Source organism: Schistocerca piceifrons, chromosome 2 (assembly GCF_021461385.2).
Source record: "Schistocerca piceifrons isolate TAMUIC-IGC-003096 chromosome 2, iqSchPice1.1, whole genome shotgun sequence".
NCBI lineage: Eukaryota > Metazoa > Arthropoda > Insecta > Orthoptera > Acrididae > Schistocerca > Schistocerca piceifrons.
This window is the reverse complement of record NC_060139.1, coordinates 106591475-106608653: the sequence shown is the minus strand read 5'-3', so window position 1 is coordinate 106608653 and position 17179 is coordinate 106591475. Positions and strand designations below refer to the sequence as shown.

General features: G+C 40.1%; 1 protein-coding gene across 1 annotated transcript in view; it reads right to left on the bottom strand.

Moving 5' to 3' along the window:
- Nucleotides 1–14344, bottom strand: part of LOC124775180 (ras-like protein family member 11B) — a 393247-nt gene extending 378903 nt beyond the window's left edge. Inside the window, exon 1 of the mRNA XM_047250020.1 lies at nucleotides 14167–14344. The gene's annotated coding sequence lies outside the window, so the exon portion shown is untranslated. The remainder of the gene's footprint in view (nucleotides 1–14166) is intronic.
- Between the last annotated feature and the right edge of the window lie 2835 nt (nucleotides 14345–17179).

Below are 17179 nucleotides of genomic sequence, written 5' to 3'. Positions count from 1 at the left end.
TGCGCAGATCGAGACATCTGACGCTGCAAATTCACGTCTGGGAGATCGAAAACACAAATATAACACAGCACTTTTAAAATTGTTTTTTGGAATCCTATGTTTTGTCAGTAATTAGTGTGTATGATGATGCTAGAACAACAAGTAAGAAATAATTATGTAAAAATTCTGTAGTAAACACGCCGGCAATGTCACGAAAATTCAGACTGCTCAAAGCCCAAAAAATATCTTTTTTATGTTACAATAACATCGTTGGCGCAAGTGCGCGCAGTCGTAACAGTGGAAGAAAAGTAAGGAGCTGCGTATCATCTTTGGTGCGATAAAGACGTGAAGTGTTGTCGCGCTAACGCCAAATGGTTACCGGAGTTGGTTTTCTAATATGTATCAAAGCCAAATACGTAAGTGAGCGAGCACGTTTATGGCTAAATGGTTATAAGAAGATTAGGTAATTAAGAAAGTTTGCTGTGAGGCCCAAAGTTATACAAGCTGCACGCTAATCACGAAGAGCTCGTTGCCAGTAACGGATACCATAAAAATCATTTCGTCACACCAATACAACAATTAGAACCAAAGGTAGTAATAATCATGGTTCCTCATACAATGTTGCACTACTGCTGCAAACAACCAGTCAAACCAAAAGTTATATGAGAGCAATCAACATTTAACGATAAAAGTATGTTGACGCCAAGATATGTTGCAGCCACAGTAATTTTATGGTTTCACGTTGTGTTTTACGAACAATTTCATGTGCTTATATCTCGTAACAGTAGGACTGCGAAATGGTGGTTACTGTAAACGAAGCTATTTACGGCCTGATTGTGAGAAGTAATCCTTAAGGTACAGTAAGTAGGGAAATACAGAAGCGTCCGATCTTACCCGTCGGCTTTGACCCATGACGTCACAAATACCGCGGAAACGACTATAAACAATTCCAATATGGCGGATATAGAAACATCGCATACGTATTGTAAACACTGAAATACACAAGTTTCACAAAAAGCCTAATGACTGTAACGGGACAAGCGTGGGAAATTAGGGGTTTTTGGGTGCGGAGAAACTAAATATACAGAAATGTAGCCACCGACCGCCATTCAAAACCACGCAAAACAACGAAATAAATCAACATCACAAAACTGACCAAATACCAAAAAACACATTCCTATCCATAATCGGACACTTCCCTTAACCTATATAGCTCAACAGAACCTACCGATCACATCCCCCAATAGAAAACTAAGAAACGAAAGCTTCCCTTACACCTACATACATCGGCACTTATGCAGTTTAGCAGGTACGGAAAAAATTTTTCATTTTTTTTCAAAATTTGATCATCATGTGTCGTTATGCGGTGGGGGGAGTCTGCAGTGCCCCCCCATCCCCCCACAGGCTTCATTAGTGTCAAATCAATATTTTCGAATCATAGGCGGCCGCTGCCGCGGCCGCATTCCAAAAAAAAACTCCCAACCTAACCTCAAGTGGGCTACGCTACAGATCAATATGTTCATCAAATTGCTTCATATTACGTATACATGTTCATTAGTGTCAAATCAATATTTTCGAATCGTAGGCGGCCGCTGCCGCGGCCGCATTCCAAAAAAAAACTCCCAACCTAACTTCGTATTCAGGGCTACGCGACAGATCAATGTGTAGGTCCCTTACGTCACGGGTCAAAGCCGCACTTCACGACCTCGGCAATTAAGCCAAATAGCTGAAGAAATTTAATCAGCTCTAAAGCTGTCTCCCCCATCATCGCCCTCAACCGAACACTGTTAAGGCGGTCTTTCATATCCATTCCTGAACAAAAAACCACAACCAAATACACTCAATAACAAACCCACCCGACGTACAGCAATGAGCATTAAATTAACCATTAACTCACTAATAGAAATTCCGCTTCAAATCCAACACCTGAGCAACAGAAAACTGACCCCACCACACGAAACAAACGAAAACCATGAACACACCACCAGAGAGCAGGACAAACAAAAACAAGACATCTACAAACACGCCACAATCGCAAATCAAACTCCGCGCCGTAATGACGTCACACACCACAACACGCTTACGTCACGGGTCAAAGCCGACGGGTAAGATCGGACGCTTCTGTTGACCCGTAAGTAGTATTTGTCATGATTTTGCAGTTTTCTAACACATCGCGTTACCGTGAGTTACGTAATTCAGTGCACTTTTATATGAAATGTAGCTGGTAATTACCTATAATTGGTGTTCGAAACTATAAATAATATCAGTGTATTACAAATTAACATCGTTTTGTTCACGTTCCACGTGTCTTAAACAATCAAGCTTGCTCGAGTCCATTTTGTTCAATTGTTGGATTATTATGCAATCCGAGTTATTAGGTGGTTCCAAAGTCACATTAGTAATTAACCAAGATTATTATCTTTTGGTCGTTTTAGAGATGGCGACGGTAATTATTCTGCTATCTGAATTTATTCAACCATGTAATTATTCGAATTACTGCCATGTTCAGTGAATCAGTAACTTATTATCATTTCTATATTTCGATATTTGACTTGCTTACAAAATTCCGTGCAGTAACGATCAGGATGAAACATCCTGCATTCATTCGTTAAAGATTGTTTTTCGGATTTGATGCCGTATTTACATTAACTGCGCAACATTAAGTAGACGTGTCACAAAACTTTTATACAGCGGAGAGTACATGTAAGTCACAACATCCCCTATATCGTGGCATCAGATGAACCTGGTAAATGACCTACGATACATGTACAACTGGTGTGCACGATATTCACAATCAGCGGATAAACATGAGGTTTTGATGTACTCTAGAAAACGTGAAAACGGTCGATATGTACAGACTGTCCATTCGTGTTAAGCTTGTTAGTACTTTATATAATTCATTCCCTTGTGCATTCTATCGTACTACATCTCTCCAGCTGAAACTGCACATTTTGAGATTCGTGCTTTGTTCAAGGAGAAGCTGTGCTATCGCGCAGTCAGTCTTATCTTGTCGGCAGCAAGTTGCAGTATCTAGGACGGAATACTAGTGATACAGTTCCCTTGTCGACATGTGCTTTTGTTTGTTTTTCGTATTAACAACTTCGTCTTTTCGTCAGTTTTACTGATTAATTTTTTCAGTGGGAACATTGATTGCACTTCCTCTAAAACCCCAAGAGAAATTACCAGATTAAAAGATTGCTATGTTCATTGGTTGGATAATTTGTGCAGCGATGATGCGTATTAACAGTGTGACTTAAGATTCTGCCACTTCTGTCTATTAAAAAACTGGCATTTAACTACATTTCTGATTTTGCCTCGTTAACTGAATAAGTTTAGAAATCAGTTACCTTTTCTTTATAATTAATTCGTGTATAGAGTCAACTGGATAACTTGTTATTATTTAGATATTTTGCAGTGAACACATAGTGCGTAGTGGGACGATCACTCTGTTGTAGAAATAATCCAAAAGCCAAGGTCGCTTAAATTCTGTTTACTGGATAACCGGTTTCAGCACACTAAAGGTGCCATCATCGGATCTGAATGTAGATTAACACTTATAAACCACTTGGATATAACGATACATGAGGCAGACCAGCTGAAATAAAATCATTGTCACAAAAAAAACAACTGCTCTCATGGTTATTCTTGTCCATAAGATATGTAAAACCGAAGTCACAAGATAAAACTATTTGGTACACAACGGTCAGCATCATACTTACAGCTTATGAGTATTCGTGTCATGCACCTGTTTTATGCCAGGCACTCCAAAAAAACCTGTGATGCCGACCGTTGTTAGTCGAGCAGCAGTCATGTACCAAATATTTTTTATCTTGTGACTTCGGTTTCACATATCTTATGGAAAAGAATGACCATGAGAGCAGTTGTTTTTTATTTTTTGTGACAATGATTTTATATCAGCTGGTCTGCCTCATGTATCGTTATATCCAAAAGTTATATAAAAGTTAGTCTGCATTCAGATCCGATTATGGCCCCTTTAATGTGTTGAAACCGGTTATCCAGTAAACAGTATTTAGGCAGTCTTGGCTCTTGAATTATTTCTATTTAGATATTTCTACGTGACAGCGACTCTAAAAATAAAAATTAACAAGTCATGTACATATATGCCATCAATATTTTATGTAAACAGCAAGTAAGTCTCTATATCGCTTGTCAGAAAGAAACTGATGTAGATTTTAGACATAGCTTCAGCAAATAAATTGCCCATTGCCGGACCGATATGTTGCTGATAAAAAGCGTCCTCTGAGTCTAGGTGGAGTCGTAGGTGGAGGACGTGCGGAAGAACATGTAGTAATTTGGTAATAATAATTGAGCCGAGGCATTAAGCTTGGAGGGAAGGTGAGAAATGACATTGCCATGTTACAGCTTATGGGTTTTCGTGTCATGCACCAGTTTTATGCCAGACACTCCAACAAAATGTGCAGATGTTCCATGGGTACAAGTGGCACAGATTAAAAATATGATATGCATAAGCAATTCTGGTGACAACTACGTCATCTTTGTGTAATTCGAACTTCGTTTAGGGAAAAACGAGAAAGATCTTTTGACGTACTTGGCCCTTCATGTTTGGAATGCTTTAAGCTACAAATATCTTTCAGGTTCGAAAAAATCAGAACAGTTTCTTCTTTGGTCAAAGTACTTGCTGGTCCGTGATTCGAAGCTAGACGCTTACTTTTCTCGAGGAAAGAGCGTCTGTCGACTGAAATTTCGGAGCACACTTCTCGGGACACCCGTTTCAGTAGGTAACTAAGTCCGTCATATCCTTCAAAACTATGGAGAAGCTTTCTTGAGTACTTGGGTGGGCTAGCAATCCTAGAGGATGAAGATACCTTATGAGTTATTTCCAAAAGGGATCCTTCACAGTCTACAGGGTGTACTCTAATAACAACTCCTGATACATTATCTTCTAAACTTATATAAACATCCCTATTCTGATATTTTTTATATCCTTTTTATGAGTTTGTAAAACTTAATGTTAAATCTTGTAGCAAGTTCCTACCTTGTTTATAATCTTAAAATAAGCTGTTATGTCGTGTGTATGGATTCTTCCGCTGATATGCTTAAGACTTGTTGTTGTGGTCTTCAGTCCAGAGACTGGTTTGATGCATCTCTCCATGCTACTCTATCCTGTGCATGCTCCTCCATCTCTGAGTTACTACTGCAACCTACATCCTTCTGATTATGTTTAGTGTATTCATGCCTTCGTCTCCCTCTACTGTTTTTACCCTCCACGCTTCCCTCCAATACTAAATTAATGAACCCTTGATGCCTCAGAACGTGTCCTACCAACTGGTCCCTTTTTCCAATCAAGTTGTGCCACAAATCCCTCTTCTCCCCAGTTCTATCCAATACTTCCTCATTAGTCACGTGATCTACCCCACTAATCTTCAGCATTCTTCTGCAGCACCACATTTCGAAAGCTTCTATTCTCTACTTGTCTAAACTAGTTATCGTCCCTGTTTCACTTCCGTACATGGCTACACTCCATACAAATACTTTTAGAAAAGACTTCCTGACACTTAAATCTATACTCGATGCTGACAAATCTCTCTTCTTCAGTAGCGCTTTCCTTGCCATAGCCAGTCCTGCTTCGACCATCATCAGCTATTTTGCTCCGCAAATAGCAAAACTCATCTACTACTTTAAGTGTTTCATTTCCTAATCTAATAACCTCAGCATCACCTGACCTCATTCGACTACATTCCGTTATCCTCGTTTTGCTTTTGTTGATGTTCATCGTATAGCCTCCTTTCAAGACACTGTCTATTCCGTTCAACTGCTCTTCCAAGTCCTTTGCTGTCTTTGACAGAATTACAGTATCATCGGCAAACCTCAAAATTTTTATTTCTTCTCCATAGATTTTAATTCCGATTCCAAATTTTTCTTTCGTTTCCTTTACCACTTGCTCATTATACTGGTTGAATAACATCGGAGATAGACTGCAACCCTCTCTCATTCCCTTCTCAACCACTGCTTCCCTTTCGTGTCCCTCGACTCTTGTAATTGCCATCTGATTTGTGTACAAATTGTAAATAGCCTTACGCTCCTTGTATTTGACCCGTGCCACCTTCAGAAGTGGAAAGAGAGTATTCCAGTCAGCATTGTCAAACGCTTTCTCTAAATCTACAGATGCTAAAAACGTAGGTTTCCCTTCCCTTAATCTAACTTGTAAGATAAGTCGTCACGTGTTCCAACATTTCTACGGAATCCAAACTGATCTTCCCCGTGGTCGGCTTCTACCAGTTTTTCCATCCGACCGTAAAGAATTCGTGTTAATATTCTGCAGTTATGACTTATTAAACTGATAGTTCGTTAATTTTCACACCTGTCAAGACTTGTTCATTTTTGGGATTGGGTTTAATATGTTCTTCTTGAAGTCTGAGGGTATTTCGCTTGTCTCATACATCTTGTCCACCATATAGTAGAGTTTTATCGGGGCTGGCTGGCTCTCCCAAGGCCATCAGTAGTGTTGTCTGCTCCCAGGGCGTTGTTTCGATTTAGGTCTTTCAATGCTCTGTCAAATTCTTACGCAGTATCATATCTCCCACCTGATTTTCATCTACATTCTCTTCCATTTAAATAATATTGCCCTCAAGTACATCGGCCTTTTATAGACCGTCTATATACTCCTTCCAACTTTCTGCCTTCCCTTCTTTGCATAGAACTGGTTTGCCATCTGAGCTCTTGATATTCATACAAGTGGTTCTCTTTTCTCCGAAGGTCTCTTTAATTTTCTTGTAGGCAGTACCTATCTCACCCCCAGTGATATATGTCTCTACACCCTTACATATGTCCTCTAGCCATCCCTGCTTAGCCATTTTGCACTTCCTGTCGATCTCATTTTTGAGACGTTTATATTCCTTTTCGCCTGCTTCATTTACTTTTTTTTTTTATACTTTTTCCTTTCATCAATTAAAACTGTTGTCGACATAATTAGAGTAACAGAGGATTTTGATATTGTAAATCTCCTGACCGATGCCGTCTGAGATACAAAGCAAGGCTGTAGATAACGAAGACTACAGCAAAGGCGAAAAATGCCAGCAGAGCAACCCACTGAACGAGAAAAAGTCCGATAGTATTCTGGTGGCTTGGTCCGTTAGCATTCTGATCTCTTGGTCTGGTCTTGGTGAAGGGAGGTGGGCCCAGGAGTATCCGAGAAGAACAAGAAGAGTCAGTGGTTGTCAGGGAAAGATAAGCGGAGCGCACTGATCCGTCACTATGTCGTCTGCAGGTAGCAAGTATTGCTGAACCCGGCAGCATGGCCGATATGGAACAGAATGTAGAGAGAAACACGATGAACTGTACAGTCCGATAACACTAACGCGTGTACGTGTTTCTCAATATTTAGCGAAGAGAAAATGCGTATAATACAAGGCAACGTACCAGTTAACTGCGCTCTCACGTTCAGAGACATTGGTATTATCAAAAGTAATGGTATTAGTAGTCTGTTATTATTATTATTATTGTTTTCAATATAAATGGTTCAAATGGCTCTGAGCACTATGGGACTTAACATCTATGGTCATCAGTCCCCTAGAACTTAGAACTACTTAAACCTAACTAACCTAAGGACATCACACAACACCCAGCCATCACAGGCAGAGAAAATCCCTGACCCCGCCGCGAATCGAACCCGGGAACCCGGGTTTTCAATATAATTCCTACCACTATTTTTAGTAATTTTATCATACGTTTTGTAGAAGTTGCTGTATTAGACTCTAGGTGGTGGTGGTAGTAGTAATAGGGCGTTAAGATATTTGTTATAACAGATATAATTGTTGTTGTTGTTGTGTGTGTAGCTGTAGTCGTAGTTGTAATAGCACTAATAGCAGCGGATGACACGTAGAATAGTGAACTCAGCTAATATAACAAATTGCCTGTTGGCTTCTTTCTTGGTTCTTTGGGCGACGTTTGTTTGATAATTTTTCTGACGTTTCGGCAGAACGAGTGGCTGGTATTGTCAAAGCTTCACTCTATATTGCTGGTGGTGGACTGGATAGAGCTCGTGCCCGCAGATTATAACATGTACCTGGTGCGCCAATATCCAAGGGCTTTTCATGGTCATTACCGCTGCGGTTCTCCCGTTGCTACGTGCACCGGTCTTTCTCTGCACCACGGGAATCCAGGATCCGTTCACCTTGAGGCTTTCTTCTTTCTTGTTGAAGCTATTGTCATGTTTGTGTTTTTCTATAGCTTCCCTGAACAAAAGGGTGTAATAGCTCTTCCCTACAGTAAGAACTTCCGTGCCAGCGAATTTCACTATGTGGTCTGTCTCACACAGCGCGTGCTACGCCACGGCCGATTTTTCTGCCTACCCCATCCTGCAGTGCCGCTTATTTTCCGATACTGCAAGTGAGTCTCTTTTCTCCTCAGCCGTTCTGAGACACTCTTTGATGTTCTCTGTCGGTTTATATATAGCGTTTACGCCGTGGTTGCGCATTGTACGACTAATTCCGTCCGCCACTCTAGGACTTTAGGGGAAAGGACCGTACCCGACATTTCTTTGTCCGACGTGTCACTTCGCCGATTGTTTGATTCTGTGACAGTTCTTATGTACCTGCTGAAGGTCCCACTGCTCCTTAGAACGCTTTTCAGGTGTTGCACTCGCGTCTGAGGTAATGCGCCTCACATGTTCTTCTTGTTCCCGTTACAGACATGTTAATTATGTCTCTTTTGTGATTCAGGTGGTGATGTGGTCAGTTAATACAGACTGAACATAGCGAAAACCTTTGACTCCTTTTCTGTGACATGAAGGGAGCATGCGATAGAGAGTGGAAAAAGATGAATTAGGGAAACTGTATGTAGCACAGTTTACAGGCAATCATAGATACGTTAGAGTAATAGCAGCAGAAATAAACGGAAATAACAAAGTAATATGGTGCGTACAGTAAACTTTGTTTAAGACCCAGTATATAAAGAGAGAACTCAAAAATGACTGTCACAATGAACTACATAAATGCAGTTTGGTATGTATATAAGTAAGTTCTGGTTTTTAAGAAAGTGGTCTAGAATCAATAAATAAAATTTTTTTCATGTTGCAGTATCCTGGCACTTGAATTACGATTGTGAAGGCTTTGCATATGTGCCTGTCATAAACTTTACTGTTCCTCTTTGACGTTCTGAAATACGTGTAGGAGATGGCATAGAGAATCATATGACTCCGGCCTAGATTAATCTACTCTCTGCGAGACGAACGGTAAAGTAACTTCATTTTCTCCCACACTTGTAGACGGAAGGAAGAGTTGACTTGGCATTTCTAAACTTGTTGACCTGTCTCTGCATCAACACATTTCTTTTTATGAACGAAAACGGACGCGACGCTAGTGTAGTATTACACCTATGCCCTGTGTGTTTTCATTCATAACGTACAATATATTCTACGAAAAACCGATGAAACAGTCAATCAGTGCAACATCCCTTTTTGTACCGTTCTTTGCTGGCTCTTCTTATACTGGACGTAACACATTGTATTAATGCACTCCTCTAGTAGTCGGCGATGGCTATGTCGCACTTAGTGCATCTAGCATCCTCTTTGAAATCAGTCAAACGTAGATAGCAAACTTCACTGAAAAAGAAACAATGAAGTTATGAGAAACCAAGAACGATTAGCACAAATGATTTTGTCTTCAAATTACTTACACTGGTCTGACAATGATCACTACTGATGAAACAAGCTATAAAAGAAAATATTTAAACATTCTTGCGATTAAAGAGTGACACAAACGCTACAGCTTCACTTGCGCAATGCATTGTTGACAGTAAGTGTTGCTTTTAGCTCCTCTTCAGGTGTTCCACACAATGAATTCTTTCGAGAGTTAGTCATTTGTCGGAATCTGTAAGCAATTAAGAAAAGGAGCTGCAAGTTCATTTTTGTAACAGTGCCTCAGGGTAATGGGAGTAGAAAATATTCAAAGCTCATATTTTTACAAAACCGTCATCTTCTCCATATTAGCTTTATGTACTATAAAAAGTGATTTCAAAATGATGCCAGATAGAAATTTCAAAAGTACACCACATATATCGGAAAGTGGTAGATGATGGGGTTAATATTTAATTGACCATCTGCATACGACGGGACTGCTTAATCTCAACGTAGGCATAAGAGAGACATGACTGCATTTTCTTTCCGGGTCTAAACACAACACTGTTGCAGAAACATGTACTGAGCACCTGCAACTGAAGCATTGAAGTGACAACGGCAAAAACGTAGGCCTATTCCGATTGTGACTTTATACTAGAACCTATGCTTCGTCACTCTGCCGTGATAACTGTTGTGAAGGAAGCTTTAGTAGCGGAAGAAGAATAAGGATCTGGACAAGACGTGATCATATCCCTGGAGACATTCTTGTCTTCACACAACTGGAACTATAGATAACGTTTCCATCAACATTGGCGCTAAGTTTTACACAACACTGCGCTACTGATCGTAGTCCAATCTAGGGTAGTTTTCTCTCGCTTCTCTCCTGCCTGGAGCTGCGCCCTATCAAAACTATGGTAGTTGTAGAATGCTACATAAATGACTTAGTAAATGGTAGGATTACCGGCAATACTGGTAGCATTGGTAAGGAAAGAAACACAAACGAATTTGTAAGAGAGAAACTGGAAGCCGACAATGTCTTTGTTTTTTTGTTTGTTTGTTCTTGCACATAATACACAATTAGAACCGCACATCCATTGTGTCTTTTACATCCTTACAGAATATAAATTGCATTTTATTACTAATAAAAATTAATTGATTACGTAACTTCTGCGATATTATGTAACCAAAATATTTACGTTTGATGTACAGTTTATGTGCACAAACGTAAGAAAAATATATCATTACTGTTGCTATTTTTTACTCAATAAAACGTTCTTCATCAAGATCAAAGGCAAGGGTTTCCGATTATTATTAATAAATGCGAAAATTGTTTGCAAATAACAGATACATTTTTCATATAATTTCGAGGAAGTATTGAACCGAAGTTTGATATAGTTTTATTTTGCATTTTTTTATTTTATCTTTATTGACCAGTATTATTTTCTTTATTTTTTCTACAACATCCTTCTGTTTCACGTAGCAAATCAACAATTTTAGAATAAAACCTGAAATTTCAATGTTGCTATAAATACTGTTTACTTTTAAGTTAACAAACAGAAGGATAACCATGTAAACCAAAATTTTCTCCAGGTTACCTGACGCTTAATCTATCCTCACTCAGTTTCTAGACGATTCACCGCTTCCTGTTTCAGGGGAATTTAGTAAGACGCAGACCGTAAACTTAAACAAATTTATCATAATGAAGTAACGTCCAACAGGTATGCAACACACGTAACGTACTTGTAGCACGGGTACAACCGTAATTGACAAAAGCTATTAGGAAAAATACTGTAGTATATGCTTACTTACGACAGACTGCGGTAACCTAGGATAGTTTTACAATTCTGCTCCTACCACATAAACACCAGAAGGAAAAATGCTCCTGTCATAGCACAAAAAAGGTGAACATGTCCTGAGGAGAGTTAGGGGTGTAAAAGAAGGGAACTAGCTTTTTGGTTGATCTTGCAGCTTCAGTGAATTTAAGTCAAAACATCTTGACAAATTCGCACTTTTTTACTTGTTAGTATGAATACCCATATCATGTAATATAATGCATCTTCTCAAACTAAGCTGATGCATGTTGTCATTTAGCGTAACATGTTGCGTTCTATCATGTCATCCAACAAACCATCTGTCATGTTGTCCAATATGACACAACGTCGCATTTAAGTTAAGGATTCATGCTTCCCCACTCTGGGACGCTTCCTATTACATGGATGGTATTACTGGATGATACAAATTTCATGTTGACTTTATCCATTTATCTAGCTTCGTGAAAAGTTTGAACCGATTCGTACAAGTTTAAAGTGTAGAAGTTTCGCTCAATACGAACCTCATAGAACAACGTGTTATTTACTCGTAAAATCCAAACAAAGCAAGATTTTTTTCCAACGGTTAAAACTTATCATAGACCAAGGTCTGATGCACCAGAGGACCAAATTCTGACCATCAGTCTGACTCTAGTCCGGAGTTATTTCAGGGTGACTGATTTTGCATGTAAAATCCGAACTGAGAACATAAAAGTGGTGAAATTTTATGAGAATTACCGCAATTAAAATCTTTTGCAAAACGAATTAGTCGATTAGCTAATTTGCCTGGGCGCCAGTTCTGGTTCATAGTCCAAACCTTGCTTAATATATTGTACCATAGATACAGTAAGGCATATGTTCGAATGGCTTTATAAATGGCCGATAGTCCGGGCTAAAAGAAACCTTTTGATCTTCTGCTCCTAGATGAAATAGGAAACGAGCACCAAGACCCCCTCACTCAAACCGCGATTCTGCGCGCGTCATTTTCAGACATATTTGTTATAGCGCTTCCATACTGTAACTATACATCCATAGAAAATCCACAACTTTGGATGTATATCAAACTATGTCGATACAGAGTTATTTCAAGTGTACAGAGGATTTCCATAGGCTAGAGGCATATTAAATGTGACAAAAAAAACATGCACCAGAGGAAATATAGTGGTGGGATGGGGATGTTTTCTTAGACGTGGTGTTGGTCCTCTAGTCCAAATAGAAGGCAAAATGGATCGTTTCCTGTACAATGATGATTTAGAAAACAATCTGATTGCAATAGGAGAAAGAATGTGCCACGTAAATTGATATTTCAGGATGTCAATGATTCAAAACAATCCTTCAGCCATTTAAAAATAATCTTTTGAAATAAAAAATAATCAAACCTTTGGAATGATAAACACAGAGCCCGGAGCTAAATCCAATGGAACACTTCTGGGATGCACTGGATCGACTCAAACAAGGATGCCTAATTGGACGAATGATCGAAACTTTCACTTGGATTCAGTGCCAAAAAGATGCGCGGCTGTGATCTAAGACCATAGGTATGTAACGAAATACTGATTTGTTCTTCAGATTCCAAAACAGCACTTTCTTCCCTTACATACGTAGATCTACAAACTACTTTTGAGCTGGAAGAACTGTCATTTCTGTTTTGGTGTAAGATAACTTTATTTAAAGAAAGTGTAGTTTGTACTAAATGGATTATAATTACATACTTTTCAACTATACACTGGCAGTTTTTTTCTATTACGCACTTGTCTTTATGTAATTGTAATTAATGCTTTTAACAAAATACTTTTGAGCGCTACTGTAGTTTTTGAAACCTAGCAAGACAATGATTACTGGGAACTATTCGTTTCTGCAAGACAAAACCGCGCGGGATTAGCCGAGCGGTCTCAGGCGCTGCAGTCATGGACTGTGCGGCTGGTCCCGGCGGTGGTTCGAGTCCTCCCTCGGGCATGGGTGTGTGTGTTTGTCCTTAGGATAATTTAGGTTAAGCAGTGTGTCAGCTTAGGGACTAATGACCTTAGCAGTTAAGTCCCATAGGATTTCACACACATTTTTTGCAAGACAAAATGCCCACAAAGTTAAAAGTAATGAGTTGGGAACAACTACATTTCGTGTGACATGACGGTGAGTGGCTTATTATATAGCTTTGTATACTTTTTATTTTTTTGATACAGTCATTTTTTATGAAACAGTCATAAACGATTTCGGTCGCAACAGCAATAATCAGCTGCTAAGAGAGGTTTTTTGTGAATACACGTTCATGTATAGTCGAAGAACGCATGAACATGTCTTCAGCAATTGTTGTCAAGCATCAGATGAACAACGTTTTCACCAAATGTTGCTCTTAGCATATGAAAATAACTCTTGTGGCCGAAACCAGTTATTATTTTGTCATCAAAAAGCGTCTCTGTCAAAAAAAGCTTTAAAAGCTATATAAAGTGGTTTTGATTGAATTGTAGAAATGAAACTGTGGAATTCCATAGTAACGTTAAGGCTTAAGCACCACCAATTGAATGTGTTAAATGTGTAGATACTCCGCCCACAACATTCTTAGTAAACCATTTACCTAGTATTACCACTTCTGCAAACAATTTTACCACATTTCAGCACAAAAAAGTTCACCAGTGCAACAATTATCGAAGTGCACTGTTGGTAATTTGAATACGTTCAGAACACGCAGAAATTTCGTATGCACTGGTTACTGAGGTCGGTAAACCATCTCGTTCTTAACTTGATTTGGCGGGCTATAAAAAATTATAAAACTGAACGATTTACCTGTTGGCGAGACACTGTTGGTCTTACGCAGGGCTGTGCGCCGAGTCTCCAGCCGTGGATTATCTGAGTAAGCAGCTGCTAGTGCAACAGAAACAGATCAACAGGTGCATTGAGGCAGCGTGTGTCAGCGGACGCCTCCGCGACGCTGGCTGGGTCTTGGGGGCTGTCTGAGGCAGCGGCAGCGCGCGCCGGACTGGGCGCTCTGTTGGCGCTACAGCTCTGCCCGCTATAAGCGGCCGCGCCGTTGCCATGGAGACGGCCGCCCAGAGCGCTGCGGGCACGTCCCTGCGTCCCAGGCGGGCCACTTGGCGTCCACTCCGTCTCCGGCTCCCAGTATCTAGGTAGACGTACAGTGAGGCGACAAAAGTCATGGCAGAGCGAGGTGTACATGAACAGATGGGCCGGGGTGGACGAGGGGTTCTAGGAGTTTCAGTCTGGAACCGCGCGGCTGCTACGGACACAGGTTCGAATCCTGCCTCGGGCTTGGATGTGAGTGATGTCCTTAGGTTAGTTAGGTTTAAGTAGTTCTAAGTTCTAGGGGACTGATGACCTCAGCTGTTAAGCGGGCTAGGACGTCAAACGTGCCGACTTGGAGCAGGACAGGCACCACAGGACATTTTATTTTTTACTGTCTATACTTTTAGAAATATATTCATAAAACTTTGTCAGCATGACCAGGAAGGATTCAGGATTCACACTTATAGCACTGGATGTGTAAAAACAAAACAAATTTTTTTTTTAGATATGAAATTTCATAATTTTTTCACTTACTGTTGGCTGCATTTGTTGATATAGGTACATTTTTCTTCACAAGTAAGAGAGATTCTTTGATGAATTTTGCACAGAATACAAACCATACTTACAGGTGTATGGAACTCGAGAATTTTCCAAATCTATTAAAAACTGTGGTAAAAATTGAGACAATTAACTACAAAATTTGATTTTTTTCTAAACATAAAGTTTAAAACGTAACAGCTCATTCATTTTTTTCATAAATTAAATAAATTCTAGAGTTTCAGACACCTGTAAGTATGGTCTATATGCTGAGCAAAATTCATCGAACAGTCTCTCTTACTCATGAAGAAAAGTGTACCTATAACAACAAATGCAGCCAACAGAAAGTGAAAAAAATGATGAAATTTCACACGTAGTTATGTTTTTGGATTTCCGCTGCTGCGAGTGTGAATCCTGAATCCTTCCTGGTCATATTGACAAAGTTTTATGAATTTACATGTAAAAGTATAGACAGTGGAAATTAAAATGTCCCGTGGTGCCTCTCCTGCTCAAAGTCAGCCCGTTTGACGTCCTACCCCTACTCCCCCCCCCCCCCCTTAAGTCCCATAGTGCTCAGAGCCATTTGAACCGATGGCTCTAGTATCGCCTACGCAAAGTGTAAACGGGCAGCGCAACGGCGGAGCTGTTTTTTGTTTTCATCTTATGGTCGCACGACGGAAATTAACAGACTCTGAACACGGAATGGTAGTTCGAGCTGGATGTATGGAGCATTCCATTTCGGAAATCATCAGGGTATTCAGTATTCTGAGATCCACAGTGTCAAGAGTGTGCCGAAAATACCAAATTTCAGGCATTTCGGTCAACCTGTAGTTCCCTTTCATTATCATTTTATTTGCTTTCCAGTGATACAGAACTCTCTGGCATGCATGAGTGAAAGAATGTGGGTTTGTTTCATTTTGCTATACGGTGGTTTAGTCTGCTGCAGAGAATCAGCGGTTGTTGTTGTTGTTGTGGTCTTCAGTCCTGAGACTGGTTTGATGCAGCTCTCCATGCTACCCTATCCTGTGCAAGCTTCTTCATCTCCCAGTACTTACTGCAACTTACATCCTTCTGAATCTGCTTAGTGTATTCATCTCTTGGTCTCCCTCTACGATTTTTAGCCTCCACGCTGCCCTCCAATGCTAAATTTGTGGTCCCTTGATGCCTCAGAACATGTCCTACCAAACACTCCCTTCTTCTTGTCAAGTTGTTCCACAAACTCCTCTCCTCCCCAATTCTATTCAGTACCTCCTCATTAGATATGTGATCTACCCATCTAATCTTCAGCATTATTCTGTAGCACCACACTTCGAAAGCTTCTATTCTCTTCTTGTCCAAACTATATATCGTCCATGTTTCACTTCCATAGATGGCTACACTCCATACAAATGCTTTCAGAAACGACTTCCTGACACTTAAATCTATACTCGATGTTAACAAATTTCTCTTCTTCGGAAACACTTTCCTTGCCATTGCCACTCTACATTTTATATCTTCTCTAGTTCGACCATCGTCAGTTATTTTGCTCCCCAAAAGGCAAAACTCCTTTGCTACGTTAAGTGTCTCATTTCCTATTCTAATTCCCTCAGCATCACCCGACTTAATTCGACTACATTCCATTGTCTTCGTTTTCCTATTGTTGATGTTCATCTTATATCTTCCTTTCAAGACACTGTCGATTCCGTTCAACTGCTCTTCCAAGTCCTTTGCCGTCATAGGCAAACCTAAAAATTTTTATTTCTTCTCCATGGATTTTAATACCTACTCCGAATTTTTCTTTTGTTTGGTTTACTGATTGCTCAATATACAGATTGAATAACATCGGGGAGAGGCTACAACCCTGTCTCACTTCCTTCCCAACAACTGCTTCCCTTTCCTGCCCCTCGATTCTTGGAACTGCCATCTGGTTTCTGTACAAATTGTAAATAGCCTTTCGCTCCCTGTATTTTACCCCTGCCACCTTCAGAATTTGAAAGAGAGTATTCTTACTGAGTAGTCCTCGCCCGGAGATCCGAATGGGGGACTATTTTCCTCCGGAATATTTTACCCAAGAGAACGCCATCATCATTTAACCATACAGTAAAGCTGCATACCCTCGGGAAAAATTACAGCTGTAGTTTCCCCTTGCTTTCAGCCGTTCGCAGTACCACACAGCAAGGCCGCTTTGGTTAACGTTACAAGGCGAGATCAGTCAATCATCCTGACTGTTGCCCCTGCAACTACTGAAAAGGCTGCTGCC